Source organism: Cupressus sempervirens, chromosome 2, assembly GCF_028749045.1.
Source record: "Cupressus sempervirens isolate cs-2001-9-10 chromosome 2, ASM2874904v1, whole genome shotgun sequence".
NCBI classification, from domain to species: domain Eukaryota; kingdom Viridiplantae; phylum Streptophyta; class Pinopsida; order Cupressales; family Cupressaceae; genus Cupressus; species Cupressus sempervirens.
In genome coordinates, this window is record NC_143119.1 from 331,579,434 (window position 1) to 331,599,946 (window position 20,513).

The following is a 20,513-nucleotide window of genomic DNA, read 5'->3' on the forward strand; positions in this document are numbered from 1 at the left end:
CATTTCTATTGTACACATGTGACATTTACTGGGTATTCAAATGTTGTATTATACCGATGAGACATAACATCTTTTTGTAACTATATGATTGATATGACATAATATATTGTTCATTTTGATATACATTAAACTTGGATTTCCATCCAATTTGTTCAATGTGTGCATACAAACTTATATTTCAACTTACTTTCTTGCAATTAATCAAATACATGAACATTCATTATTTTATACAAAAAATGTAACATGTTTATCAAAATCATTATAATATCTAATCATATGTCACTTATTTTGATGTCATAAGACATGAAGAGTAAAGATATGTCATGATTTTTTTATTTGTGTCAAAGATTGTAGCCTGATAGTGCTTGGAGACCCTTAGGGACACTTCCATTCAGTGTGGTTGATACTGTTAGAGGGATGTTGTGGCTGAAACAAGGTTAGTCTTAGGCTAAGCCTGAAGCATTGGAGCTAACAAAGTAGATGATTTGATCCTAGGACCAACGGTTTGAAATATACACAACCTTGCTCATTTTAACTAAGCAACATTGCAGCTTTTGGTAATAGGTGAGATACGGATGCCAAATCCAAAAAAATTCAAATCTCTTAAAAGTGAGATTGGTTGTTGTAAGCCTAGATAATGTGATCCTATAGCACCTGACAATTTTTAAATACCTCACATGAGCTTAGAGAAATTCTCAATCAAATATCATAGCCTGATGGTGCTTAGAGACCCTTAGGGTTGCTTTCATTTAGTGTGGCCGATACTGTTAGAGGGATGTTGTGGATGAAATAAGGAGAGTCCTAGTCTAAACTTGACCAATTAGAGCTAATAGAGTAGACAATTTGATCCTAGGATCAATAGTTTGAAATATACACAACCTTGATCATTTTAACTAAGAAACATTGTAACTTTTGGCAACAGGTGAGATACATATGCCAAATCCAAAAAAAGTCAATCCTATAAAAATTGAGATAGATTGTTGTAGGACTAGATAACACAATCTTGTAGCACCTGATAGTTCATCAATACATTGCACAAGCTTAGAGAAATGCCTTATCAAAAATTGTAGCCCAATGGTGCTTAGAAACCCTTAGGGACGCTTCTATTTAGTGTGGTCAATAACATCAAAGGGATTTTGTGGCTAAAATGAGGTTGGTCCTAGCCTAAACATGACCAATCAGAGCTAATAGAGTAGCCGTGGATTGCTAGGAAAACCGAAAATTTCTCATTAGGTGCTAAGTTGGTCAAAAGTTGCTTAATATGTTATAAGTTGTTAGGGATGGGAAACTACAGTGTTAGATTCCTTAATAGGTCCTAGGAATCTTAACTAGGGTCCTATAATAGTCCTAGATGGACCCATTTGACCAGAAGATGTCAAGAGCAAAATTTGCTCAAAAGTTGAAAAGTTGCTCAAAAAGTTGCTTGATCAACTTTTGCAATTTTTGCAAAAAGTTGTAAATGGAGGTTTGGGAAGTTGTAACTACCCATGGTTGGGTACATGAGCATAGGGAACATATTTTTGAAACTCCTCTTCAATGCTTTGTAACTTTCTTGCCAAAAGTTGCTCAAGAAACTTTTGAAAGTTAGAAAGTTGCACAATGCAACTTTTACATTTTTTTTGCAACTTTTCACCAATTTGGTCAAATGACCTTCCTATCATCTCAAAATTAACAAAAAACTTTACCTATGGTAGAAACCAAACCTTAACTCTTCATAGACCCTATTGACCTCATGATGACATCATCATTATGCCTTGTGCCAATTAGAGGTTATTTAAGCCTAAAAAAGGGTGATAGTGTGACAACAAGGATGCTGTCAACCAACCCTATCCAAGCTTTGCATATGTTGTAGAGAAGCCAAATGGGTATCCAAATCTATAATTTATTTTCCTAATGTTTTGGGAAATTTGGAAGAAAAATGCAAGATGACAACCATCTAAATCCATATAAGTTGAAGATAATTGAATATTTTTTAAGGATATCATCAAACCCACAAAAAAGAGTTCAAGAGACAAATTTATAAAAAAATAATAACAATAATGCACAATATTATATCTCTTATCAGTTTTATATACAAAATCTGGCATCTAAATATGCACATGTTACATGTCTTCTCCTTTTTATATACAAAATTTGGAATCTAAATATGCACATGTGACATATCTTATTGGATTTTCATACAAAATATGGCATATAAATATGCACATGTTACATGTCTTATTGGTTTTATATACAAAATTTGGCATCTAAATATGCACATGACATCTCTTATTAGATTTATATACAAAATTTGGCATCTACATATGCAGATCACTGTGAAGTTGCAACATTTTGCATAACATATATACAAAATTCTAAAAGTTATTCTACCAGATATAAATTTATTTAGCTATATAGCACACAATCAATCAAGGGAACCTTCTAGAACAACTCTAACCCTTATCAAGTATTGCCTCGTGATCAGTTTCACCTACTTTCCACAACTTCTTGTTAAGAGGCCTACTACGATACAATATCAATTGAATATTTGTTGTAACAATAAGGCTAGAGTAATGAAGAATGTGTCTATGTGTCTCACAATCCTCAAATAGCCACGTGGTATAATTCTTGATAGGTACCTACATTTAATTATAAAGACAATTCAAAGTCAAAATTGATACATTATACATGAAAATTTGACTTAAAGAGATGTTCATTGTAGGGGACCAAAATATACTACCTTCTAAGAAATGTGCCTATCACAATGATAGATCCTATCGGGTACTCAATATCCTCACCATCAATGACTGCAACTATCAGTTTATTTTTGGGCTCAATACGCCAACATAGAAAGTAATTTGTCCCTTCATCATTATTCTCATATGCAATAACTGTATATACATGTCTTGCATTATATAGAAGGATAAGTTATTGGAAAAATTGAAAGTAATCTATTTTAACCAAGTATTAAATTGGTAACTTAGTACATGGTTTAACTAGGTCAGATACATGCTCAAAATATATTGATGCTTCAATCTAGTTGAGTTGTAGTGTTGTAGGAAGTTGATATGAATCAATTGGATGCAAAGGTCTACAAGACCATTGGTCAACCCACACTTTTGATTCACATTCATCCCATAAATAATGCATACACAAAGATTGAAAGCATGCAAGCTTTCTAGTATGAATAGCTAGTGACACTACATTTGAACTTAAAAATGAATGCATCTTAGTACAACAATCTTGTGAATTTTCAATGTTAGGTTAATGTATCAACCAAAAATATCTGGAAACCATAGACTTACTTGTATTACCTAGTTCTATCATAGAATTACACCATTGGGCAATTGTTTCAGCATTTTGTAATATTGTGCCACCTTCATACTTTAATTCCTCTCTACTAAGGGCTCTTTCCACACATGCTGTAGCACCATCATGCTCTCCCTTTCCATGTCTTGCCTCAATGAAATTCCAAAAATGTTTCATTCCACTTGTCACATGCATCCTACTCAACCAATAGAACATCCTTGCATTCTTGAATTGTGTGGTGCAATTGTTTGACCATATAATGTGTTCATTGTATCTTTCATCTCTTTCCCTCAAATTGTCATAGAAAACTCTAAAAAATCCTTGCACAAACTCTGATGAATGAGTTTGATCATCACTAATATAGAAGTGATACTCTCTTAATAATTTTATTTCATCCTTTGTGTTATGATGTGCATAAATAAATGCTATGTGTACACAAATTGACACTTGTATAGAGTTGTGATACATTGGTTGCACTTCATTTTGAGTTTCTAGTGTATATTTTTCAGTGAAGTCAACAACCAACACAATCATACCCAAGGGAAAAGTGTCCTTACACATCTTGAATCTCCTATCTAACCATCTAGCTCTATGTGTATGACCTATGTAGTCATAAACTATTTTCTCTTGAAATAATTTCATGAAATCAGCTACACATGCATCACTTTTCACTAATTCACCCCATATGTGACTGACTTTTACTTTCTAAGAGAAATTAGTATCTTAACAATTGCATGTGTACTATCTAGATGTAGGCATCTATGCAACTTTGGCAAACCACCACATTGAGGGAAAAACCCTTTCAAACACCTAGTCTTATAATAAATGCACCCATCATCTTGTTTACATAGTACAATTACAATAAATTCTCTCAGTGACTTAGGAGGTAATTATAGAACACATTCCTGCAATATTTTGTTAGTATGAAAAGTACAACATATATAATGATAAACATCATAATGAATAGAAAACTCAACATGAACCCTACAACAACATGTAGTACATGTATGATTTATCTTAATATAGAATGGTTTTGTCATCTCAAAAAACCTTTGGCTGATTTAAATTTGAGGATATCTTTGAGGATATATTTCATAAAATTGTGTTTGAGCCATATCCAAAAAATGTTTTTCATGTGGCTCACGGTTTGTTTTTCCAATTCTTCTTTTGACAACATCTTTTTGGTTTGGTGAAGCCCTTGTGTTGTCACACCAAAAGTTTTCTATTACTGTTCTTAGTGCATCAACAATAACTTTATCCTTACATGGGAGTCTACCTTGGAATGACCAAAAAGAAGTCTCATTAGAATTCTCAAATTTCTCTCACCTCACTAAGGCTTTGAGTAATGTTATTCTACTTATCCTTAATGATTTACTTGTTTTTCTTACCATATGAGTTTTTACCATTTCCTTTCCCATTATGGTTGATGTGAGGACCCGTCGACTTGTATTATCATCTTTAGTATGTACTTTTGAAACAATGGATTGGTATGCATCAAAGAGATTTCTAACAATACTTTTTTCACTACTATTAGCAGATTGTTCTTAACCCCAAGATTCTCATTCTCTCTCTAAATTCCATATTTTTGACCATTTCAAAAACAATTTGGCAACTTCCATTTTGATTTAAATTTTCAAAATAGTTATTTCAAATCTTTTGAACAATTCTCCTACAATTTCTTTCTAACATTTTATCATGCATTGGCTTCAAAATATTTTATTCAATGTCAATTAGAAACTTTGGTTTTACATGAATTATTCTAGGAGATGTTGATGTATGTGCATACTCTATATTTTCATTACTTACATCATATGGATTCATCATTTCAACTTGAGATGTCACATTAGGGGAATTAGGTGATGTAAGTGTATTTGTCATAATCATTCTAATTGGGGTGTGTTGAACATTTTTGTTTGTCAACTTAGGTGTGTTTGCAACATCAATATCAATAGGTAGATCTTCATCATGTACATTGGAGGCATTTGATGATATGCCTTCATGTAATCTCCTCATATGCTCCCTTCTTTCTACCTTTGTTGCCTCTCATTTTTCAATTGTTCCTCTCTTGCTATTTCCCATCATTGTAGATGCAAATTAGCCTACAAACAATACCATGAATAAAATAAAAAATAAAATACAAAACTAAACAAATTTGCATGATTATTTTATGCTCAATCATAATATACAAACATAAAATAAGATATTGGCACATGAAAAATATAAACTTTAGCATTTCCAAGCACAAAAAACCTTACACTTGCATACTTGGTATAGAAATACATGTGAAACAATAGTAGAATCTAGTGGACCACATTGAAACAACATAATAACTATTGACATGTTATTTTATTTGTAGTTTTAAATAACTTAACTGAGTGTTTGTATTACTACTACACAAATGTAGATTGAAGGAGGGAGGGAGTGATGGAGAGAATGGGGGAGAGAGGGTGAGGCTAGGATAAAGAGATAGAAGGTGATACAAAGAGGGAGAGGGAATAAGTGAGAAAGAGGGTATATGAGAGAGAGAGAGAGAGAGAGAGAGAGAGAGAGAGAGAGAGAGAGATATTAGGGGATAGGATAAAGGGAAAGAATTAGAGAGAGAGAGAGAGAGAGAAAGAAATAGGATAGAGAAAGGATTAGGGGATAGGAGAAAGAGAGAGAGGGAGGGGATAGGAGAAAGATAGAGAGGGGATATGAGAGTGATAGAGAGGCATAGGAGAGAGAGAGAGAGAGAGAGAGAGAGAGAGAGAGAGAGAGAGAGAGAGAGAGAGAGAGAGAGAGAGAGATTATGGGAGATTAGGGGATATGAGAGAGAGAGGGGTTATAGGACAAAGAGAGAATGAGAGAGAGCTTGAGAGAGGATGGGATGGAGAGAAGAATTAGAGGATATGATAAAAATAGTGAGAGAGAGAGATTATGGGAGATTATGGGATGTGATAGAAAGAGTGAGAGAGAGATAGAGAGAATGAGTGAGAGAGAAAGGGATAGGAGAAAGAGAGAGAGGGGATATGAGAGAGAGAGATTAGGGGATATGATAATAGTGAGAGAGAAAGAGATCTAGAGGGATGGGGGGAAGAGAGAGAGATTATGGGACATTAGGGGACATGAAAGAAAGAGTCAGAGAGAAGGGGATATGAGAAAGAAAGAGAGGGGATATGAGAGAGAGAAAGAGATTAGGGGATATGATAGAAAGAGTGAGAGAGATATGGAGAGAATGAGAGAGAAGGAGATAGGACAAATAAAGGGAGGGGATAGGAAAAAGTGAGAATGAGATGAAGAGAGGATGGGATGGAGAGAAGAATTAGAGCATATGATAGAGAGAGATAGAGAGAGAGATTATGGGATATGATAGAAAGAGTGAGAGAGAGATGGAGAGAATAGTGAGAGAGAAGGGGATAGGAGAAAGAGATAAAGAGAGAGAGATGGTGTGTGTGTGTGTGTGTGTGTGTGTGTGTGTGTGTGTGTGTGTGTGTGTGTGAGAGAGAGAGAGAGAGAGAGAGAGAGAGATATGAAGAGGGAGGCGAAGAGAGAGATTTAGAGAAATGATAGAAAGAGTGTGAGAGAGATAAGGGAATAGGAAAAATAGGGAGGGGGATAGTAGAGAGAGAGGATGGATAGAGAGATTAATGGATATGATATAAAGAGTATGAGAGAGGGAGAGAGAGAGGATGGGATGGAGACAAGGATTGGGGGAAATGATAGACACTTGTTTAGTATAATACATAACCAAATCTCTCTCTCTCTCTCTCTCTCTCTCTCTCTCTCTCTCTCTCTCTCTCTCTCTCTCTCTCTCTCTCTCTCTCTCTCTCTCTCTCACACACACACACACACACACACACACACATCCTCCCTCAATCTAACCTAGTGAAGTAGTAATATAAAACTTGATCAAGTTTTATAGAACCCGATCTTTCTTTATAGAACCCAATCAGGTTCTAAATGCATTTTTATTTTCATAATCCGATTGGGTTATGGCATGGTGATAGCCTAGGAAAATGACCCAAAGGCTTGGGAGACTGTTTTCCCTCCATTTTTTATCCTTTAGACATTTTTTCATCTTATAAGATAAATTATCATCAAGTGTTCTTCATCAGGTATGCTAATGGTGAAGTGGGTATCTCTAAAATCACCACCATAATATTACATGTCTTCTTAGCTTTCTAACCATATGCTTTTTTCTTTTTTTGGACAACATTAACATTGTAAACTTTAATTAGTTTTACCAATGCCTTGACATTCCTCACAGACATATGTCTACTATTTTTTTAATAACTTTTGATATACTTAACCAAATTCAAAATAAATTACATATTGCTATTCTACACTTGATTATATACACATTTAAAAAAAAGATTCCATTTTCAATTATTTTGATGCAAGTTATGGTTAGCACAGAAACAAGTACAATAATTTCATGATGTAGTCTATTATGTAATTCATAACAAAAAAATACTCATTATAAAATTACAAATAAATACAAAACTTCTAGATATGACTCTTAACTATCCTACGAAAAGGATATGAAAAATACTAAATATTACTATGTCTTTTGTTCTGGACACAAAAACATCTATGTTGTGTTTTCTAAAAAAATTAGGAAATATATTTTGTTTGCGTAGGTTTTGACCCACCTAATCTTATCCATTTTGTAAAAACACTAGTAGTTTAGAAAGTAGATTCAAAGTACTACAATTTATATGTTTTACACATCTTGTCATTTTTAGTGGATGACCCTCAAATGTCTTGTCCAAGTTCAAGTTTACTTGATTTCAGAAAGAAGGTGTCCACTTATACCCCACTTTTTGTACACCATCTCGGTGCACTCACAAATCAATCAAATTAATTTAATAAAAACCTCTATAATCTGATTCATACCTCCCCTCCACCACACCCGCTCTTAAAATATCATTACTTCCAAATTTCCTATGCTTAATTTTTTGGGAACAACTCTATTTTTTCCCAAATCTCAACTATTTCAAATAGTAAAACAACTTTCTTTGATATAAGGAAAGATAAAAGAAGATAATTTTTCTTGAAGATTTTTCTACTAAAAAGGTAAGAATGTTAAAATAACCCTTTTTAATTTAAAGAAAGTGATGTTGGAATTCTTTAGAATAACTAAGGGGGGGGTGGTGAATTAGTTATGCAAGTTCTAGATGTACAAATAAAACTTTTCATAGCTTAGTGAACCCATATCCATAAAAAATATTCATGCATGCATCCATTAGATCATACAATCACTTGAACTTGTAGATTGTTGTCCTAGGTCAAAACAAATGTAAACATGAAACATAATAGATTCAATAAGACATTTGACACTAGGGTTTTACATGGAAACCCAATTTGGGAAGAACCACCAATAACATGCTACTCATTCTCACTCTTCAAAAGTGATGTCCTATGAAAAGCCAACCCTATTAAAGGTTACAATACACACTGTTAAATGTGACCTAGTTAGAGGATTTCAATCACCCTGTTAGGAGTGATCCTTGTTAGAGGACTTTAGATCATTCACTTGGAATGTTACTCAGTTAAAGGATTTATAAATAATTTTTAGGTCAACCTTAATCCAAAGGATTTACCCTAGACTGATGCAATGATTAAAAAGTAATAGTAAGACTTGATTTGATAACAAATTACAACTTACTTGTAGATTACAAATCTCTCTTTTAGTCCTCCATTTTGCTTGGGTCTCACACACTATCACTCCGTTTACTTCTTCACTATTCAAGCATTCATAATCTTAATCCTTCTTGCTTTGCTTGCCAATAGCAGTTTCTTATGTTTGGTCATTGAATCAAGCAATACCCTAGACCTCTTATCTAACTTAGGTTCTCGAACATTCACTAACCTTGCTTCTAACCAATGATATTTATAAATAGAAAATTAAGATTTTTTACCATTCAACGTCTATCATCCATTTTAGGGTTAAGTAGGATTAGATAGGATTCAATGAATCTACTCATCATTTCATTTGAGTCCCTTCTAGAAACTTCTTCTTCAATCCTCTTTGAATTCATCCCAAAATGGTTTACCATGAATTTTGTGCCACCAACTCATCATAGTTATCTTCCACATGCTTCAAAAAATTAAATAAAAAAAAATAGTCAACTCGGATTTATAAAATCTACAATTTAACATGAATATTCGTACACGACATCAATATGTTGTCACTCACCTTCCAAACTATTCTTCCACTCATCTTGAACTAGATCACTCGACAAACACTAAAGTTTACTGGTGCTTGGAATCAACTAAATTTTACTCGACTTACACTATATCACTTGGCATACACTAAAATTTCACTTTTCTCAGCTCCAACTATTTTTCTTCTCGACTTGTACTAACTATTCTTGGCACCTACTATCCACTGAATCAAGCTTGGCAAACTTGATTCTTCTAGATTTAGTTAGTGTATCCAACCTTTGCAGCCTCAAGTAGATAATCAATGCAGTATAACATCACTATCTTAACTAATCTTTGTACTCCTTTTGCATACCATAACTCAACCTTTTGTCTAGGTGCTTTTGTTATCTCATTTGATCAAAACCTCCTTATCAATCAAACAAATGATAGTACTCAAATCAACTAGGAAATTATCTTACTAGCAAGTAGCAGGTTTGATATTAATAAGAAAATAATGATTGAAACACATTCTCATACTTGTATCAATCTATTTTCAACAATCTCCCTCATTGGCATTGATGGAAAACTAGTACCAACAAAAATACCAAAAAGAAAATACTTGTATTGAAATCTCTCACTCTATCAGCAACTTTCATCTTCTATATAGGCTATAAAATTATGTTCTAATCAATAGACAATCAACTCATCCTTATGACTCCCTCTTGATCATTTCCTCTTTCTAATATTTAGGTATATATCTTTGTCTATTATGTTCTTTTATCTCCCTCAGCACTATCTCCCTCTTACTAGGTAGATGTATTTCTTTTAATCATTTCTTCCTTTCTAGTAGTCATCAAGTAAACTATCTCCCTTGAAGTAGACATTCCATGTTTCTTTCCCTTTGATTGGAACATGATCTCCCTCTTTGACAAAAATGCCAAAGACTTTGTCATCTTATTATGCAGATATGAATATTTTTAGTTTCTCCCTCTATCACCTAGCTTGTGATTGATCTACAACTCCAACTCTTTGATTACTTTAGGCAACTCCTAAAGTAAGATCCACTGTATTAATGTGCAACATATGTCACTCATATCAGTTGATATAGGGTACTTATAATTCTTCTCAAATAGCCTTGGATAGGGGTATCACCTCTAGTTTACCTCTTAGATACTCATGAGCATCCTTAGGTAATGCTTTTGTGAAAATATTTTCCATCTGCTCTTTTGTATTCACATATTCCATCTTCACCTCTTTGTCTTGAACTAATTCTCAAGAAATGATACTTGATTGCAATGTGCTTAGTCTTTGTATGCATCACATGGTTCTTTGATATATTTATAGTAGTTGTGTTATCACAATAAATTATCACAAGTTTAGTGATTTCCTCCTCCATACCTTTGAGTAGCTATTTCATCCATACAATGTTTGTACAATTTACTACAACAACAACATATTTAGCTTCATTAGTAGATTGAGATATGCAATTTTGTTTCTTTCTAGTCCATGTAACCAACTTTTTTCCTCAGAAAAATGCTCCTCAACTAGTGTTCTTTCTGTCATCAATATTTCCAACCCAATCAACATCAATGTAGGCTCTTAACTCAAACTTCTCATTTTTCTTGTAATATAGACCATAATCTTCTGTTCCTTTCAGATATCTCATTATTCTCCTAACAATCATCAAATGATTCTCTCTAGGATTAGTAGAGAATCTTGCATCTATCCCAATAGATAGTGCAATATCAGGTCTTCTATGTACTACATACTGCTATTTTCCAATCATAGACCTGTACAATGTTTGATTCACCTTAGTTGAATCATCATTCCTTGATAATTTGTGTCCTATCACCATAGATGTTCTTACTAGCTTGAAATCTTTCAATCCAAAAAAATTTAGTATCTCCTTTACATTTTTAGACTTAGTGATGTATATACCATATTTCATTTGATGTACTTGCAAACCCACAAATAACTTTATCTCTCCAAACATAGACATCTCAAATTCTTTCTTCATTTCATTTGCAAAGGCTTTACGTAAAGTATCTTGACCACCAAATATGATATCATCAACAAAAATCTCAGATAGTAAAATACCTTTTCCCTTTTCTGTTTTTAAGTACAAATTGTTGTTATCATCAATTCTCTCCAAACATAAACATCTCAAATTCTTTCTTCATTTCATTTGCAAAGGCTTTACATAAAGTATCTTGTCACCAAATATGATATCATTAACAAAAATTTGAGATAGTAAAATACCTTTTCCTTTTTCTGTCTTCAAGTACAAATTTTTTTTATCATCAGTCCTCTCAAATCCAATCTTCACAAGATCATTGTGAAGCCTTTTATGCCATGCTCTTGTTGTTTGCTTCAAACCATATAAAGCTTTTTGTAGTCTACATACCATTTTTTTGTTGTTAGCATCAACAAATCCTTCTGGTTTTTCTATATAGACTTCTTATTCTAGTATTCCATTCAAAAATGTAGATTTAACATTATCAGATTTGAAGCTGTCAAAATTAGATAGCTTAGAAGTAGTGAGCCTACCTACTAGACCTTAAGGAGTCAGATTAGAACCTAGTATACATCTCAATTCTTCTATTGCAAAAACTCTAATAGCATAGATGGGCAATAGTGTTCTCAAAATTTTTCTTAATATAGTATCATCATCTATCTTACTAGTAGATCCTCTTATAGAATTAACATCTTTTACATACATCCTCTTCTTTTGCATGCATCCTAATGATGGCTCATAGAGTGTGATCTAAAATGTTGATGTAAAAAAAATTATTCACACAATCAAATCTAGAAAAAAAATTACAACACTGATGGATTATGGATATTTGATAGCTCTAACATCTTTTACTCTAGAGCAATATTGCGTAACATTCTTACCTTCTTGCATCTTGATATCATCAAACTTACTTTTAAGATTTTTTGATTTGGCATTGCAAATATTTCCATCCCACATATTCTTTGCATTATCACAACCCTTGATTTCATCAAACTTGACATAACTTAGGGTAAAGGCAATCTCCAACACTGTATGATTGTGTTCTTTCTTCTTTTTTAGATCTTTAGCTGTTAAGGCTCTTGTAGGATTAACATGCTCAGTAGTAATGGTAGATTGTGCATGTTCTTCAAGACCTCCTAGATGTAGCTTCATAAAAAATTTCCAAGTTGTCCCTGTTAAGCTTGGGTACCTCTCTTTTTGACATCTTGATCTTTTTCTTCTATTACCTTCAAATTAGTCCTCTTAAGTAGATGGCTATGATACCAAATGTTGAAATTATTTAGAATAATTGAGGGGTAGGGGGTGGGTGAATTAGTTATCCAAGGTCTAGATGTACAAATAAAACTTTTCATAAATTAGTGAATCCATATCCATAAAACATATTCATGCATTCATCCATTAGATCATACAATCACTTGAACTTGTAGATTATTGTCCTAGGTCAGAAAAACTTTACAGAAATGTAAACATGAAACATAATAGATTTAATAAAACATTTGATACTAGAATTTTATGTGAAAACCTAATTTGGGAAAAACCACCAGTAACATGCTACTCATTCTCACTCTTATGAAGTGATGCCTTCTGAAAGGCCAACCCTGTTAAAGGTTACATTACACACTGTTAAATGTGACCTAGTTAGAGGATTTTAATCACCCTATTAGGAGTGAGCCTTGTTAGAGGACTTTAGATCATTCACCTGGAATGTCACTAGTTAAAGGATTTACAAATGATCGTTAAGTCAACCTTAATCCAAAGGATTTACCCTAGACTGATACAATGATTAGAAAGTAATAGTAAGGCTTAATCTGATATCAAATTACAACTCACTTGTAGATTATAGATCTTTGTTTTAGTCCTCCATTATTCTTGGCTTTCACATAATTTAGCTAATTTGGAGGATATTTTCACCAAAAATTGAAGTATCTTCAAAACTCCAATAATCATCACCATGTTACAATTCTTGAAATTCTAAATCCAATGTAATTCGAACAGGTGAAAACAAAGTCTATATGCAAAAGTTATGGCCGGTCAAAGTTTAGTCCAACTAGTTATAGAGGTTGCCAAAAGGTAAAAAAAAATTATCTCAAAAGTGGTCAACAATGGATTTCAAATTAAAGATCTCATTGAGAGCTTTTCGGAAACATTCGTTTTGTCAAAATTGAAGTTCGTATATGAAAGTTACAACAATTTGAATTTGTTGAGAAAAAGAGGGATCCTGATGATGTCAACATGACATCATCATGCTGACATGACAGCTAGAATTTGGTTACCAAAACCAAATAAAAATAAAAGATAGTTGTGAGGTTTGAACCGCTAACCACCAACTCCCAAGACCAAGTTGATGGCCATTGCACCACTAATAACATTTAAGACTCTACTAGGTGGCATTCTATTGAAACATTCCTTTTGTTGCTAAGTCCTCTAGAATAGGCTATCAGCGAGGTTGGAACCCCCGATCAGTAGCCTTCCAAAATAGATGGGCATCATTGAGTGCTTGATTATAGATATGCGCCAGGTAATTTTTAACTTTTAAACTGAATCCTACCTACTTTAGCAAATAAAGGTTATTAACCAATTTTTAACCCCTAAAAAATAAGATAAGCCAAATCTCCTAAATGGGAAAAGGGGTATTTACAAAATGTAATTAGTTAAAGGCCCTATTTTTATACTTTATGGTTATAGCCTTACTTTGGCTAATTTTTTGTATAAAAAGGGGGGTTAGGGGCCTTTTTGGAGATCATTGAACAATCAGAGAACTCACAATTGCTAAACTTGGAGAGAATTTTCTAGGAGGACATTTTTAAGTCCTGCACACCAGAATAATGCAGCTATGCTTATGAGGGAATGATGTTGTAACACTGTACCTAATTTTTGGAGTTAATTGGATCAGTCCACCTATTGGAGAAAGACTTAGAGACTTAGTCCATACCAGATGAACTTTGAAATCAAATGTGTTGTGTCCCTTTCTCTCTTTGCTCATTCTATTTTTTTAATGTTTTATATGTTCTTTCTTTCAATTACGTTAATTTAATTCATTAAATTAACTTTATGTAATTCATTGGCATTCTTTTGTAATAGTCCTAGATCCTAATAAGATCAAATTTGGTATCAAAGCTTTTCTTTGACTAGTATTGCAAATTTGAATGTTAACAAGATCTAGGTTAAATCAAGGTGAAGGTGATCTTGAAGAATACAATCCTGAGATTGGAAAATGAAGAGCTAATCCATCATCATAGATGGAAGATAAAGGTGGTGGACAAGGTTCAAAAGACCGAAGTATCTAGAAGACTCTTCAGAATTTGCAGACAATGGTAGAAGCGTTATTATAGGAAAGAGAAGATAAGATCTTAAGGCATGCAACTCATGATGGAAAAGGGAAAAAGAAAGGCACTAATCATGATCTTGATCGTGAACCTCCAAAGATACCTCCATCTCCTCCCTCTTCTCCTTCTTCCACCCATTCTGAGTCTTCTAATATTTTAAAGGGTGGACATAAGCCTCGAATCAAGTTGGATGTAAAGTTTGAATTGCCAAAGTATTGTGGAAGTTAAATGCCAAGAAACTAGATGACTAGATTCAACAAGAAGAAGTCTACTATAGAGTTCAAAACCTTGTAGATGATGTTGATAGAATTTAGTTAGACACTCTTCGATTAGGTGGCGTATCTCTAACTTGGTGGGAGAGTAGGACTTGGCATGAAACTTCATAGCATGGTAAGTTCAATTTGTCTTGGTCAGAATTTTTTAGTGCTTTAAGGAAGCAATTCAACCCCTTAAGCTATATGTAGTAGGTAATGATGAATTGGCAACATTTTAGGCGAGGGAAAGGTCAAGCTATCCAAGAGTACACCCATGAGTTTTGTAAAAATGTTATTTCATTAAATGTCCCATTGTATACCTAGGACACTTTACTCAAGTATATAGGTGGTCTTCATTCTTACCTAAGAAATTCTATTCTCATCTTGAATCCTTGTAATTTGGATGAAGTATGTGTAGAGGCAACACATTTAGAGTCAAGAGGTAAGGGTACTTTCATTGATAAGTCTGATAAAAATCAATCTAAGTCTGAGGAAATGTCCAAAGGAAAAGGAAAGGCTAAGAAGACAACTACAGTGAAGAAAGAGGGTGAGAAACCCACATGCTCACATTGCAAGAGAGAAGGGCATGATGATTCTAAGTGTTGGAAGTTGCATCCTAAAAAGAGGCCAAAGCGACATGGTGGAAACAAAGGTAAATAGAAAATTGCTACTGTAATTCAACAAGATCTTCGATCTAATTCTGGAGATGAGACAAAGATTGTTGCTACCAAGATCCAAGGTAAAGGAAAAGGTATATCTCTCTCATTAGCAAAAAATTCTTCTAGTATAAGTGCAAGTACAAGTAAAGAATCTTCTCCTAAGAATGATAAGCAAAGGAATGAATTATTTCACATCTGTGTTGTTATCAAGCATACTAAGGTTGATACATTATTTGATATGGGTTCTCAAGTTAATTTAATATCTTAGGAATTTGTTAAAAAAATTAACTTGACTACAACACCTCATCCAAAACCATATCCTCTTGAATGGGTTTGTGATATGCACAGTTACAGGTAACTAACCCATGCAAGTTAAGATTTTCTATCACTGCAAACTTTGTAGATGAGGTAGAAGCTGATGTAATCCCTCTAGATATTTGTGGTCTTATACTTGGGAGTCCCTATTTGTATGATCGATAGGCTATCTTCTATAGGGGGTAAAATAAGTATCATCTATTTAAAGATAAAATTGAATACATTGTACGGGCACATAAGGTTAAGACTAATCTAGCACTAATCAATGTTGGTCAAATGAAAAGGTTAGTCAACTCTAGTAAGAATTTTGTGTTGGTAATTGTAAAAGCCAAAGAAGATGAAAAATTTGAGGCATTTGAGGGATGTGATAAAAAATATAAAGCTAAAATGGTCAAAGTTGTTTCTGTTATGATGAATTGTTTTAGGAACCAAAGGGATTGCCTCCTAAGAGAGAGATACAACATGAGATTCAGTTGCAGCAAGATGTGCCACTTCCTAATATCAACATGTACCACTTACCAATCTTGTAGAATGAAGAAATGAAGAAGCAAGTTTAGGAGCTAGTTGAGAAAGGAGTTATCCATCCTAGTACTTCTCCTTGTGGTTCTCCTATTGTGTTGGTTCCAAAGAAAGATGGGACTTGGAGAATGTGCATTGACTACAGAGCTCTGAACAAGATAATGGTAAAAAATAAGTATCCTCTTCCTAAGATTGATGATTTACTTGATCAGTTGAAACATACAATTTATTTCACTAAGCTAGACTTACATAGCAGATATCATCAGATAAGAATTGCAGAAAGTGATATTTAGAAAACTACTTTTAAGACAAAAAAGGACTTTATGAGTGGTTGGTTATGCGATTTGGGCTTTGTAATGCACCAACTACATTCATGAGAGTCATGAATGATGTCTTTCATCCTTTTATTGATGATTTTGTCATAGTCTATTTAGATGATATTCTTGTATTCAGTAAGTCTTGGGATGATCATGTAATTCATGTACAGAAAGTATTTGATAAACTGAGAAAAGGAATTTTTTTTGTAAAGATGTCTAAATGCGAATTCACTAAGACATTCTTAGTGTACTTAGGTTATGTCGTAGGGAATGGTTAATTGAAACTAGACCCTACAATGGTCGAATGTGTTGTAAAATGGCCTAAGCCAAGTACAGTTACTAAAGTCAGGAGTTTCTTAGGTGCAGTTCAATACTGGAGGAAGTTCATTGCAAACTTCTCTTTCATTGCATCATTGTTGTATGCATTAACTAGTACCAAGGCAACTTTTCAATGGGGAGGTCCACAACATAAGGCTTTTGACACTTTGAAGGAAAAGTTGAGCACTGCACCAATTCTAGCTTTACTAGATTTACATCAACAATTTGAGATTGAGATAAATATGAGCAGGTTTTCCATGGGAGCTATACTCATGCAAGGAGGTAAAATAGTCTACTACCACTTTGAAACTTTTTTAGGAGTAATAATTAACTATCCCACTTATGATAAGGAACTTTATGCTTTAGTTTAGAGTGTTAAAAAATGGAAACACTACTTAATGGGAAAAGAAACTGTAATCCACATTGATTACTAGCCACTGTAACATTTGCACTCATAATCTAAGTTGCAACAAAGTAGGCACTTTAGGTGGATGGGTTTTCTAAAATAGTTTCATTTGGTAATTAAGTATAAGAAGGGTTCCCATAAAAAAGTAGCAGATACACTCTTTAGACCTCCTATTCAAAATGCTTTGACAATCCTTCAAAATAGTTCTATGGTTCATGAAAGTTTATAGGAACAATATGCTAATGTTAAGGATATCTATGCAGCTTTAATCCAGGGTAAACATGTAGAAGAGAAAGATTACTATGTGTAGGATAATTTTTTGTACCACTTGGGAAAACTATGCATTCCTAAAGATGAACAAGCACATGTAATCTGAGAAACACACCTCTTTGATTGTAGGACATTTCAAGGTAATTAAAACATTGGCTCAATTGTAGAAATATTGTTATTGGCCTTGTATGCAAGAAACTGTCACTAAGTATATAAAAAGATGTGTAATGTGTGCAACTAGGAAACCAAGTAATAGGAAATTGGGTTTGTACACACCATTACCTGTACCATCCCATCCATGGGAACATGTATCTATGGAATTTGTGGGAGATTTAGCTATGTCTAGGAAGGGTCATGATTATTTGTATGTAGTAATTGATTAGTTCAGAAAAATGTGTATTTTACTGCCTTGTCAAAAGAAAATCACTGCTGAATAGACAACTCATTTGTACTTTCAATTTGTATGGGTTCATTTGAGTTACCTACTTCTATTGTATTAGATTGAGATTCTCATTTCTTAGGGGAATTTTGGTCATCCTTGTAGAGACTCATAGACACCAAGCTAAAGAAGAGTATAGCCTTCCATCTACAAATAGACAGACAGATAGAGGTTGTGAACAAGACAGTTGTGCATCTACTTAGAGGTTATTACAACAAGCATCCTAAGTTGTGGGATGAAAGTCTTCACTATGTGCAACATGCTTACAACCATGTGGTACACTCTTTTACAAAGAGGTCTCCTTTTGAGACTTGCTTTGGTTACTTGCCAAAGACACCAATGGATTTTTCTTTTGGGAAGGATGATGTTTTAGATGGATGCCATGATGCAAAAAGGGCTTTAAAGTTCATTTAGAAGGTCCAAGCAATCCATCAGGCAATAGAAGCATAGTTGGAGCAAAGCCAAGCTAAATACAAGGCTCTCTATGATAAGCATCGCATTGATCACCAATTCCAAGTTGGTGACAGAGTTTGATTACATGTTAGCAAGGAAAGAATGCAAGGTGAAGGAAGGAAGCTCAAACTTATTAGGTATGGTGTTTTTGAGATCTTGGAAAAGATTGGTACCAATGCTTTTTGCCTTAATCTTCCTCCATACATGCAAATCTACTCAGTTGTCAATGTTGAGAATTTGAAGTTGTATGAGCTTCCAATGATCTTGGATGAAGACATCAATTTTCAGGTTCCATTAGTTGATGATCTTTCACCAGAGTATATGTCATAATTGCCAAATGATATTATCCTAGACAGGAATGTCAGAACTTCATGAAGAGGACTAGTTGAATACCTCTGAGTGGGATTGAAGGGGATGCATCCAAGCAAGGCAAGATGGATGGAGATTGGTAAAGTGAGGGAACTATACCCTCACCTACTTTCTAAGTAATCCAAAATTTCAAAGGTCTAAAAGCTCTTCAGTGGGGAGGATTGATCCAAAGGATATTTTCACCAAAAAATGAAGTATCTTCAAAACTCCAATAATCAACACCATGTTAAAGTTCTCAAAATTCTAAATCCAACACAATTCAAACAAATGGAAATGGAGTCTGTATGCAAAAGTTATGGCCAGTCAAAGTTCAGTCAAACCAAGTATAGATGTCACCAAAAGGTAAAAAATAATCATCTCAAAAGTGGTCAATAAATGATTTCAAATCAAAGATCTCATCAAGATCTTTCCAATGACATTCATTTCATCTAAATTGGAGTTTGTATATGAAAGTTACAACAGTTTGAATTTTTTAAGAAAAAGGGGGATCCTGATGATGTCAGCATGACATCATCATGTTGACATGACATCTAGAAGTTGGTTGCCAAAACCAAAAAAAAAGAAAAGATAGTTGTGAGGTTTGAGCTGCTGACCACCAACTCCCAAGACCAAGTTGGTGGCCATTGCACCACTAATAGCATTTAAGACTCTATTGGGTGACATTCTATTTAAACATTCCTTTTGCTACTAAGTCCTATAGAATAGGCTACCAGTGGGGTTGGAACCCTTGACTGACAGCCTTCCAAAATAGATGGGCACCATTGAGTGCTTGATTATAGATATGTGCAAGGCTATTTTTAACTTTTAAATTGAATCCTACCTACTTTAGAAAATAAAGGTTATTTGCCAATTTTTAACCCCTAACAAATAAGATAAGCCAAATCTCCTAAATGGGCAAAGGGATATTTACAAAATGTAATTAGTTAAAGGCCCTATTTTTATACTTTATGGTTATAGCCTTATTTTGGCTAAGTTTTTTGCATAAAAAGGGGGGTTAGGGGCCTTTTTGTAGATCATTAAATAGTTGGAGAATTCAGAATTGTTGAACTTGGAGAGAATTTTCTAGGAGGACATTTTTCAGTCCCACACACCAAAATAATGCTGCTATGCTTATGAGGGAATGATGTTGTAACAATATACTTGATTTTTGGAGTTAATCAGATTAGTCCCCCTATTGGAGTAGGACTTGGGGACATAGTCCATACCGGATGAACTCCAAGATCAAATGTGTTGTGTCCCTTTCTCTCTATGTTCATTTTGTTTTTTTTAATGTTGTGATGTTCTTTCTTTCAATTATGTTAATTTAATTCATTAAATTAAATTTATGTAATTCATTGGCATTCTTCTATAATAGTCCTAGATCCTAATTCGATGATTAGCTCTGATAGCTTGTTCACCCTTAAAGAATTTATACTCTTAAGCCTTCTTGCTTTGCTTGCC